This window comes from Elephantulus edwardii, unplaced genomic scaffold (assembly GCF_000299155.1).
Source record: "Elephantulus edwardii isolate Elephantulus edwardi_28Jun2011 unplaced genomic scaffold, EleEdw1.0 scaffold00089, whole genome shotgun sequence".
Taxonomy (NCBI): Eukaryota; Metazoa; Chordata; class Mammalia; order Macroscelidea; family Macroscelididae; genus Elephantulus; species Elephantulus edwardii.
In genome coordinates, this window is record NW_006399839.1 from 4901302 (window position 1) to 4912667 (window position 11366).

General features: G+C 43.5%; 1 pseudogene; it reads right to left on the reverse strand.

Annotated features, from left to right (window-relative positions):
* Positions 1–10963, reverse strand: part of LOC102859716 — a 37040-nt pseudogene extending 26077 nt beyond the window's left edge.
* Positions 10964–11366: the final 403 nt, after the last annotated feature.

An 11366-nucleotide genomic window follows, 5' to 3' on the forward strand; every position in this document is an offset into this window, starting at 1 on the left:
AATCCAGCAAGTAAAACCTTTCAACTGTGGCTCCATCTCCGGGGTTCGTTGGGTTACACTTAGCCACTGTCTCTCACATTCTTTTTACTCTCTCTTCACTACTGTTTTTCACAATACGGAAAGTGCTCTTTTATGTTGGTCACACAGCTGTTGATTTGCAAGACCATGTGTCTGAAGCTGAGGTAGCTTGAGACCATGTCCCCAATGAGGGCGAATGCAACGGATAGAAAAGCCAGTTTTCAAGGTTTTTGACACCACAAGTATACCAATAATCATCAAGATGGCACAGGAACAGGAAACATTTTGTTCGGTTATATGTAAGACCAATGAGATACAGCCATTAAGACAGCAACTAACAGAAGGCTGACTAGGACTTGGTGTTGCGCTCAGACGCAGGCGACAGTTCCCAGGACTCATGCCCGGGTAGTGTATCATTAGGAATAGGTTCAATGAGAATAACAGAGTAGCAGACAAAAGAAGAGAAAGGACATGTTGAGGTACGGATTCTAAAGCTGCTGAGCTATTTGTGAGTCTTCAGTGAATTCAGTTCCTTAAGACTCTTCCACCACCCTGACCCATAGTTTCTCTCCTTAGGGTTCAAAAATGGCTTTAGAGGTCTTACTCATCATACCTATGTTTGAAGATACAAAAAGAGGGCCAACCCAATGTGTGGAAAGCCTAAAGTTAAACAAAATGCATAAACAGGAACTAAAGGAGGCACAAAACAAGCCAAAATCCTCTTGTAGCAGATCACAAGGAGGAAGGCGGCATTTCTCCTGTGAGAGATCTCAGGAGATAGGCATTCCTGTCAGATTAGTTGGTGCCACGCCCCCCTCCAAGCTTGTGCTTATAAATCCATCCTTCCTGAGATAAGCAAAAGAATGTGAGCAGAGACATAGTTGCATTAGTAAATAATTTTTTCTGTGATTTACCGCCTGGCAAGTCTCAATAAAATCTGTAGAGATTCAATCTGTAGAGATTCCAGACTCGAGGCTGCAGTCTTTGAGCTGTTCGTCCCCTGCTTCGATCTCTCTTCCCCCTCATTCTCCATGTCCCTGTCTCTCCTTTATCTCGGTCAACAACATAAGTGGAAGAGCAAAACGGTGGTCCTTTCAAGAGCTTTCATGAAAGTAACAAGTACATCTTCCACTTATATTTCATCACCCAAAGTGTGGCCACAGCTAACTGCAAGAGAAGCTGGGAAATGCAGAATTTTAGATAGGCATACTGTCCAAGACTCTGGAATCGTGGGGAGAAAGGAGACTGGGTAGTGGGAAGCAATAACCAATTTATGTCATGTTATTGTTAGGTGCCACTGAACTGACTGCAACTCATGAAGACTTTCTGAATGTCAAACTGAAACCTTGCCCTATCTTTTGAGGTTACATTTAAACAGTCTTATTTATTAGTTTTTGCTTCTAGAAAAATGACGACCAGCTTCATTGCAAGACACTCACCCTTTTGCCCTCCAAGGCCAAGATACCTCCCCCCATTCTGACCTCAAAGACCTTGCAGGGGTTGGTGAAAGACCCATTATCACCTCTACTGACCTTTGCAAATCCTACTATGATGGACAATGGGACATATCCCCTTTTTTCAGGTAAAAAAAAATGATCATCATCAGATCAGCCTAAAAGGTGAAGGAACATCTTCAAGGTCACACCAAGAGCAAATGGTAACATCAGAAATAAGAGACAAGGTCTTCTGGCAGCTGGCACTCTCTCCTCCCTACTGAACACACCAGATGTTAAAACTGGGTGATTCTCCATTCCCTAACAAGAAGGGATGGGCAAGTTGGGGGGGGGGGGGGGGGGGGGGGGGGGGGGGGGGGGGGGGGGGGGGGGGGGGGGGGGGGGGGGGGGGGGGGGGGGGGCGGGAATAGTCCCAGGCACTCAAGAGAGCTGACTCCAAGGAAGAGCTTATTAAATCAATTCTGGACAAAAGCCTGCACATTGTGCCTTTCTTCTCTCCCTCCCACCTTTCCTTTCTACTTCCCAGAGGAACTTGATTAATCCATTAGGTTTAACCTCTCTTTAACTTCCTGATTAGCTACATTTATAAACGCCATTTGTTTTTGCTTTCTCATCAAGCCAAACCAACACCCCCAGAAAAAGAAGTAGGCCAATTTTCAGTGCCACTGATTTACTGCAATTTCTGAAAATCAGACCGAACCCAGGAGAGACACGACTGGAATTTCAATGGCTTTTTCACATCTCAGGCACCGCTGCTGAATGGGAAGGAGCAAAGTGTAACAGAGCAGCAGAAAACTCAATGGTGGCGGGACCCAGTTCTGGCCATGATGGCAAAATACGAAGCTTGTTAATAAAACAGATTTCATCCTCTGGTTGAGTAACAAGGTTACAAAGCACAGCACAAACTAAAGTCAAGTGATTACTCAGTGTTATTGGCAAAGTTAAACATCACACAAAATGGGCACTGGATTAGCTGCTTCCATCTCCCCGTCTACTGCAGTCTTACTTTTCCAGAGCATTTGGCAGCTGGAGGGGACATTTTAACTTCAAATTAATCTTTATTTCCATGAGAGTGATACACAGTATCAGTAGTTAAAAGGCAAAATGTTGCTACTATGTGTATATTAAAATATGAGCAATTCCCAATCAATCCCTATAGACCCTCACTCAGCCCAGCTCTACATACAGACAAGACCATGCCTAAAGCTTTGAGCTATCTTTTCTGGGTTTTTCTAAACATTGAAAATGTTTCATTTTTTTTTTATTGTTGCACATTTTCTCTTCCCCTCCCTTCTCCCAACCCCTAGCCCTTTCTGTAATGCAATACAGTCTTTGTTCCAGATTGTTGTCATACATATAATGTCTAATCATATATTCCTTTTGTACAATTCTTTCTCTCATCTGTTCTAATGCAGTGTTCATTATCTATCCATTCTTCTCCCATTCGCTCCCCAATTCCCCCCATGTCTGTCCTAATTTATAACAGCAGTGTTACACAGTATTTGTCCTTTTGTGACTGCAATATTTCCCTCAGCATAATGTCTTCCAGGCTCCCCCATGCTGTGTAATGTTTTAGGAATCACTGTTTTTCAGTGCTGCATAATATTCTATCATGTGAATGTACCATAGTTTTTCTAGCCATTCATTTGTTGTTGAGCACTTGGATTGGTCTTTTCTGGTATGGATATCCATATTTTAAAGAACATTCTAAGATTGCTACTTACTGCTTGATTAATTGTATGCATTAGCTACCCTGTTCTTAAAGGGCCCTGGTGTCCCAGTGTGTTATATGCTGGGCTGTTAACTCAAAAGTCAGAAGTGTGAATCCAGCAACCACTTCAAGAGAGATTTAAAAAAAAATCAGTCTGCCCCTGATGGAATTTATAGCCTCCGGACCTGATGGAGGGATGCTGTGGATTAGAGTAGACCAGTGGTAATAGGTTTGGTTATCCTGTCCCTACTCTGGAAGGTTAAGAAAAATGTATCTCCTAGAGTTTAAACCTCCAGCCACACAGCCATAAACTCCAACTCTTTCTCTTTTTCTATGACCTCTCTTTGTTCCAGGGTTACTGATTATTTAAGTGAGTAATCATGGCCACATTATTAGAGGCAAGTAAGTAACATTTATTCCCTAAGTTTTGGTGGTGGTGTGTACGGTCGAGTTGGAACCGATTCACAGCTAACTGTCCAGAGGGTTATGGGAGGCAGTAAATGACAAAGGAAGAGCTTGTCCCTCTTTTTCCCAGGGAGCAACTGGCAGATTCAAATCATATACCTTTGGGTTAGTAATGCAACTCCTTACCAGTAATCCACCAGAGCTCCCTTAAGTACAGCACCATAATTTCATGTCCATCTTTAAGACACTTTTTCTTATCATGTGCCATCGAGTTGCCTGCATCTCACAGGAACCCTACATACAACAGGTCTAAACCCTGCTCTATCCTGAGCCAACCTTACCGTCTCCAGCACACCCATTCCCCATCACCCCAGTCACTGAGTCAATCCATCTCACTGAGGTCCTCCTCTCTTGTGCTGTCCCTTCACCCTCCCAAGCATGATGTTCCTCTCCAAGGGCTGGTCCCTCCTTGCAACATGCCTAAAGTATGTCAGACGGAGCCTCAGAGTCCTAAAGATAACAATTATTTCTTGCTGTTATTTAATATATATTTATCATGGAATCTACGATGGACTCTGTTTCCTTTTCTTCTTTCTTCCATCTCATCCTCACCCTGTACCTTCTCCTTTCTCTCCCTTTTTCTGTTTCTGAGCTCTACACTTTCCAGCTTAAAAATTAACTATGGCTGACCCTTGAACAACACAGCTTTGAACCGCAGGGATCCACTTAACACGCAGCTTATTTTTAAATGCCTTGTGGCACTAATTATCTCTGTGTGCGCAGTTCACCTCTCCAATAAATTGTGCATCACAGCACAAAGTGACCTCTTGCAGCTCCAACGTATTTTCCAATGTACTTTATCAATATATAAGCCTTGACAAACATCACAGGACCCCCACAAAGTGCCACTAGGGAGGCTGGAAGTGCTTCCAAGAAGCAGAGAAAGGTCAGAACGTCACAAGTTGACCTGAACTTAATTCAACAAACAAAAAGCTGAATTGGTTGCCGCCCACAGTAGACAAGAGCTGCAGCTGAGGTTGCCCACCACTCTAGAATAAACGAATCCAGCATTAGAACCAAAGAGAAGGAATCCTGTGACGCTGTCATTGCAGGCACACCTTTCTCGCCCCCACCCTACATCCCTCAATAACCCCTCACTGCTGTTTGAGTCAGAACTGACTCATAGCTGGCCCTCCACTGGGTTTCCAAGGCCGCACATCACACAGGAGATTGCCCATCTTTTTCCTGAAGAGCCACGTAATCTGAACCACCAGAGAGGTGCAGCCTTTGGGTTATTATCTAATTATTATTATCTATTATCTAAGCTCTGGTGGACTACATCACCAGAGCTTCCTGCGGCTGCACCGTTGTGGTTGTGTACCAGCCAGTCAGAACCAACCCATAGCTGACCCTCTAGCGGGTTTTCGGAAGCATTGATAGTTAATCACACAGGAGGGGACTGCTCATCCTTCTCCTGTGGTGCTGCTGGTGGATTTGAACCCAGCGCTTTGGTATTGAAGCGCAGATTCTTACCTTTAGGTCACCAAAGTTCCACTGTGTACTGTCGACTCAGAACTGACCCATCGTTGACCTTCTGGCGGGTTTTCAGAGGCAGTTAATCCCAATGGCATGCGGTTTGAATCCACCAGCTGCTCTGTGGGAAGATGGGCAATTTCCTCCCCTGCGATTAACTGCCTCTGACAACCCGCTGGAGGGCCAGCTACACGAATGGTAGAAAAACCTTTATTTTGTGAACTATCTATTTTTTTCTTGTATTGAAAAATGCAGCTTTTTAATATTGATGTAGTATATTTTAAAAAAGTTTTAATGGACTGTTATCAATAAGGCTTGTGTTACCAATATTTAAGTTTTGCAAGAGTTAAATTATACTGGAACTTCAATTGTGCACAAGGGCTTGGCAGCAACTGTAGTTTCTCTTCAACTATGATGCTTGACTATTGACTTGAGTTGTTCCTTATTTATGGTCATGGGTCTCTCTTAGGTTGACTACCCAGGTCCCCTGGCACTTGTTTTTGCCTCACATACGTAGAAAATAAAGATAGGCATTTCAAACCCACCAGCTTCTCTGCAGGAGACAGATGGGCAATCTCCTCCTAAGCAATTTACAGCCTCTGAAAACTCACTGGAGGGTCATGTATGAGTTGGTTCTCACTAGACAGCAATGAGTTGAGATGCCTTGACTTGTAATAAAATCTGTTTTCTCCAAGCTTCTCATTTCTGTTGGCTGCATTGGGCGTCTATATTTTCCATGTACGAAACCGGTGGCCAATCATTGTATGACCAAATATATTTCTTTTTAAAGACAGAAATAGAATAATCCCTAGAAAGTCAATCGGTAACTTTTAGTTATCAGTCTTATTTGTTAACTAGTAGAATCCATAAAATGTGATCACATAGGAATTTCATCTTCTTGGAAATTGGGGTCACCCAGAGGGCAGCATTTTCTGGTTTTTCTTGGGGGTTATTCTGTTTCTCCCAGAATCCTCTGTGTGTGGGAGGAAAAATGGTCCCTCATTCTACTTGCCGGCGTGGGGGGGGGCTCGCTTCGGTGTCTCACCACTCAGTACAATACTTTACTCCTGTCAACTTCTATTTCTGATCCCCTGAGTCCAGGGATCTCTGGTTCAATTTCTCCAAAGAATAAGCCCATAAGCTCCTGTGACTTTGGAGAGGTATTGGAAAGGGATGAGCTGGCTATTGGAAGGGATAAGAACCTAAGGTCAAATCCTCTCGACATTTTATCAATTCTCCCTTTTCTCCTTTTGGCCTCAACTCCCATGGTTCCGGACACTTCCCATGGTTCTACCGGGTGAGCTGGCTGGAATTTCTCTCCTCCAAACTTAAATGATTAGGTTTCTATAAGTTAGTTGTTTCCAAACATTTCTTGACATTCATGCTTTCTCCTCTGCTGGTCTCTTTAGCTGCATGGGTCTATGTAATTCCCCCCCCCCCTTTTACTCTAATTTTGTGGACTTTTGAGAGAAACTGGAGATTAAGATATCATATAAACACAACGTTAAGGATTTTTCATAGATACAAATCAGATCATACTACTATCATGCTTGAAGCCCCCTTGTTCCTCTCACATTTCTGGTTACATGGAGGATAAAAACCAAGGTCCTTACCACAACTAGCCAGGTCTTAGATAAACATGGTGCTGTGTACCATCTTACTACTTTTCTGTTCTGTCTGTCCCTTGAACATGGTATCAAAGTTAGAAAATGTTAAAAGAAAGATTCAAACAGCCTCATTCCAAAGCCTTCACTTTTAATCACTACATACATTGATTGGACAGGGGCACTATGATAATTTCAACCTGCAAGCAAGTATAGCCATTCTTCCTATTTGCAACACAACCCAAGAGGCACAGAATCTAAACAAGTACATCTAAAAAAATCTCTGGTGAAAGACATTCTTTTCCTCCATCCCTCACAAACCAATTTTATATGGTCTATACCTTGTTCAACAAGACGAGTTCACTAATCACACACTTGCATGTTGCTGAAATGCTAAATTGCTTCAAAGGTTTCTAAATGTTTGTCCTCAGTGTCTGTCCTTATCTTGTGTTTGCAAATGGCAGTTCCTGGGCCGGTCAAGTCTTTCTCATTGTTGCTCGTCATTCTCAGAGCGGTCATCAGCCATGTGCTGATGCTGATGTCATCCTCTCTTTCTCTAGCCCCTTCCCTTAAGTCCTCATTTCCCATCTGAAGAGCAATGTTGCTCTGGGGAAGTGGATGCCACCTTCAGAGACTTCAGCCCATCCTTGGGGCAAAGTGGTCATGTGATCCTAAACGGTCCAATTGGTGTAAATAATGTAATGAAAGGTGGGAGGTGGGAGGAGAGAATCGTCCCTTTCTCAGAGTTTGCTTCGGGTAGATGTGAGATTTGAATCTTCAGTGACTTATTAATTTTGCTTCCACTGAAGAGAAAAGATATCAGTCTGGAGACTAAGGTGTGCCTGATACAGGCCATAGTCTTTGCATATGAGAGCTGGACAATGACTAGGGATGATAGAAGGATGCCTCTGAGCTGTGGTGTTGAAGAAGAGTGTTGACTATACCACGGACTGCTAGGAGAACAAACAAGTTCCTCCTGGAGAGGGTTAAACGAGGCTGCTCCTTGAAGGCAAGGATTCTGAAGCTTTGTCTGATATACTTTGGACATGTTGCAAGGCGGGATCAATCACTGGAGAGGGACGTCATGCTTGGAAGGGTGTAGAGAGGTGTGCCAGACAGTGAGATTGTCACAGGATAAAGCAGGGTTTAGGTTTGTTGTACATAGAGTCACTTTGAGTACAAGACAACTCGACGGCACATAACAACAACAACATGAGAGGCAAAGTTCTCAGGACAAGGTCTGCACACTGAAGGAGACAGATCTGAGAAAAGTGCAGGGACACATCATAGCCCACATCTAATTATGAATCTCTAAATTAAAACTATGCCATAGTCAATGTCTGGAATCTTAAAACCTTGTGGGTGACCATCTAAGACAAAACGGTCTCTTCTTATTGAGAGCAAAAGGTAAAGAAGGAAACTAGAGACTCCAAGAAGAAAAGTACTCAATAAGCCTCCCAGCCCACATCTGCCCTAAGACCTGAAGAACAAGACGGGGCTCAACCATTACCACCACCAGCCCTTCTGATCATGATCACGATAGATGATCCCTAACAGAATGGGCAAAAAAAGCAAAACAGAACCTCAAATTCTTAGAAATCAGACTTCCTGGACCAGTTCAGACTGCAGGAGTCCCCAAGACTACTACCCTGAGGTTCTCTTTAATCTCTGAATGACAACAAAGCTTGGGATCACCTTTTAGCCAAACAGATTGGTTCACAAAATAAAAGAGCATCACCTCTGAAAAAAATCACCTCAGGGGGACCACAGAGTTGACAATCATTCCAATAGATGAGAATGTAAGAGCACAGGGAAACTAGATGAAAGAAATTGGAACAACCAAAACAGAATGAGTGTTTCACACTGTCAAGAACAAAAAATGACGCTGAACAATTTGTGTAGAGATTACTGAATAGAAATTGCAACGGGTGTGTCAACACAATCCAACATTATTTTAAAAAACAAATACACAAAATAATGTCAGAGTTGAGACTAAAGTTTATTAATAGCAAGAGATGGGAAGGTGGGTTAAGGGGGAAGTCATCACTTAGAGAGCACTGAGCTTCTGAAAGATAAAGTAATGAATGTACATGATGGACACGATTAATGTCACTGAACAGCACACATAAAAATGCTGCAGTGGAAATACACATTTTCAAAAGCCACAGTCAACTATCTCTGAATATATTTATCTTTTTCATTTAAATCACTTCTAGTTAGATTTTTGTCGCCCCTCTTTTGTCCCTAGCAAATGAAAGCTTCCTTTCTGATTCCTTGGTTTCACACATTTTCCCAACAAGCACCTTATTAGGCCTCAAGCACTGTGTTCAGTCTAGAAGGGCGCTCCTCACAAAAAGAGATTCAAGAGCAGGAAAGGGACAGGGAGTTACAGGGCTGGCGACACACACAGAGGTCGCCGGGTTCCAGTTAAGAGGGTCCCATGTAATTCTAAAATAATATTTATATCACAGATGCTGGCAAAGTATTGATATAACAATTGAAATACAGAGCAATCTCAAGGCTCCCCCCCCCGAAAAAGGACAGCTGCACTCCCCTGTAAGAGAGATGGTCTGGCGGCAAGCAGTTAGGCTGCCAACTCAAAGGCAAGTGGTTCAAATCCACTGTCTACTCAGTGGTACAAAGATGGCCATCTCTTCCCATGCAATTTGCAGTCAGTCAATCTGCTAGAGAGTCAGCCTTGAGTCCATTCCCACTCCATGGCAATGATTTTCATGGAGGTTTTGTTGTGGGTGTTTTGTTTTGTTTTTTCTTTTTAAAAATTCTCTTTTTCTGTACTTGTGACTTGCTTATCACCTATACATTTTTAGGAAGTATTTTAAGTTGATTCACTTGAAACCTTGCACTTGATTAGGAAACAAACCTAGGCTGTCATCCCACTGACAGCCCATAAGCATGCCCAGGTTTCCTCAGCCTGCCTGCTACACCCCTGCAGCCAAGAGAGATACGTGGAGGAGTTCCCCCTCCTCTACTGCCCCCTGCTGGAAATCTCAGAAATGCCTCCTGAAACACCCTGTGATTGGGGGTTTTTGATCCCTTACACCATGGAGTTCCAGCAATCTCCTCCTGCGGATCAAAAAGCAAATCTCCAAATCAAAAAGCAATCTCCAAAACTGTGGATTAATTTAGACTCAATGGGCAATTGGCAGTAACCAACAGGATGCAGAGATACAGTTAACGCAGGGGTTTTGACCTTGACAGTACTGATATTCGGGGTGGGATACGAAGCTCTCCCTCATGTTGTAAGATACTTAGTAGCCTCTCTGGACTCCATCTACAGGATGGCAGCAGCACCACGCCTTTCTTCAGCTGTAACAACTAAAAATGCCTCCAGACACAGTCAAATGTCCCTCAGAGGTAAAAGCTAACAGAGCTGGTGGCACTCAGATTCTTCTAGATGGCTTGCATATTACTAATCCAACATTCCAAAGTTTCCCAGTGAATTTGACAGAAAGCCACTAATTTGCCACTAATGTTGGCGTATTTCAAGGTCATGCCTTTATTTATTTTTTTTTTTAAGCAGGAGATAAAGGCTTGTTTTATTGAATGATCTATGTAATTGCCCAGGCCACTATGTACAGACAGGAGAGGAGCTTTATTTCTTGGTCTCTTCCTCATTAGACAGAGTGTGATGATTTATTCTTTCTTGGCCTGGAGCAGCTCCTCACAGTGTTCGCGAGCCTCCTTGGTCTTAGATCTGCAGGCCTCAGCCTGGTCAGCCAGGAGCTTCTTGCGGGCTTTATCTGCCTTCAGCTTGTGACTGTGTTCCGTAAGAATTCGCGTGCTCTTGAACACATTCCCCTTTACTTTCAGGTATAGGCTGTGACACAAGTGGCGATCAATCTTCTTCAGACTCTCGGTATCTTCTGAGCAGCCAGCACAAAATCCTCCTCTCCTTCATTCAGGTCAACTTCTCAGACATTAGAGTATCAGCAGGACCCTTTCGCTTACCTATGCCCATATGCCTACCTTTCCTGCGGGCTAAGGTATTTTTCCAGCATCGGCCGAGAATGGACCGTCACAGGCTTGCGGATGATCAGGCTACCTTTGATCAGTTTCCGGATTTGCTGGCGAGAGTTGGCATTGGCAATTTCATTGGCCTCGTTGGGGTCCAACCAGACTTACTTCTTGCCACAGTGGAGGACACTAGAGACAAGCCTCTTCTGAACCCTAGCACTACTCACGGCTGCGTCCACAGTGCCGAAAGGAAAGGAGTACATCTTTATTTTTAAGACCAAAAGAGTTCTGGTGGGCTGTAGTGTGTTGAACTGGCAACCAAAAGGTCAACAGTTTAAATCTACCAGCTGCTTTGGTGGAAGAAACAGGGACAGTTTCCTCCTGTAAGTATTTATACCCTTGGAAATTTGCTAGAGGATTGCTGTACTCTGTGTGTTGTTATGAACGAACTCAACAACTGTTGATGTGGCCGAGGTAACCAAGATGACACATCTCACTGTCCTTGTGTCTAAGAGACGTTCTGGTTGCACTCCTTCTAAGATCCATCCATCTGAAGCATCTTCAACATTCTTCACCACACCGCAGGCCAAGCACACCGATTCTTGTTCTGTCTCTTTTGCACTGCTCAGCTTTCACATGCATGTGTACATGAGGCAACTGAAAAGA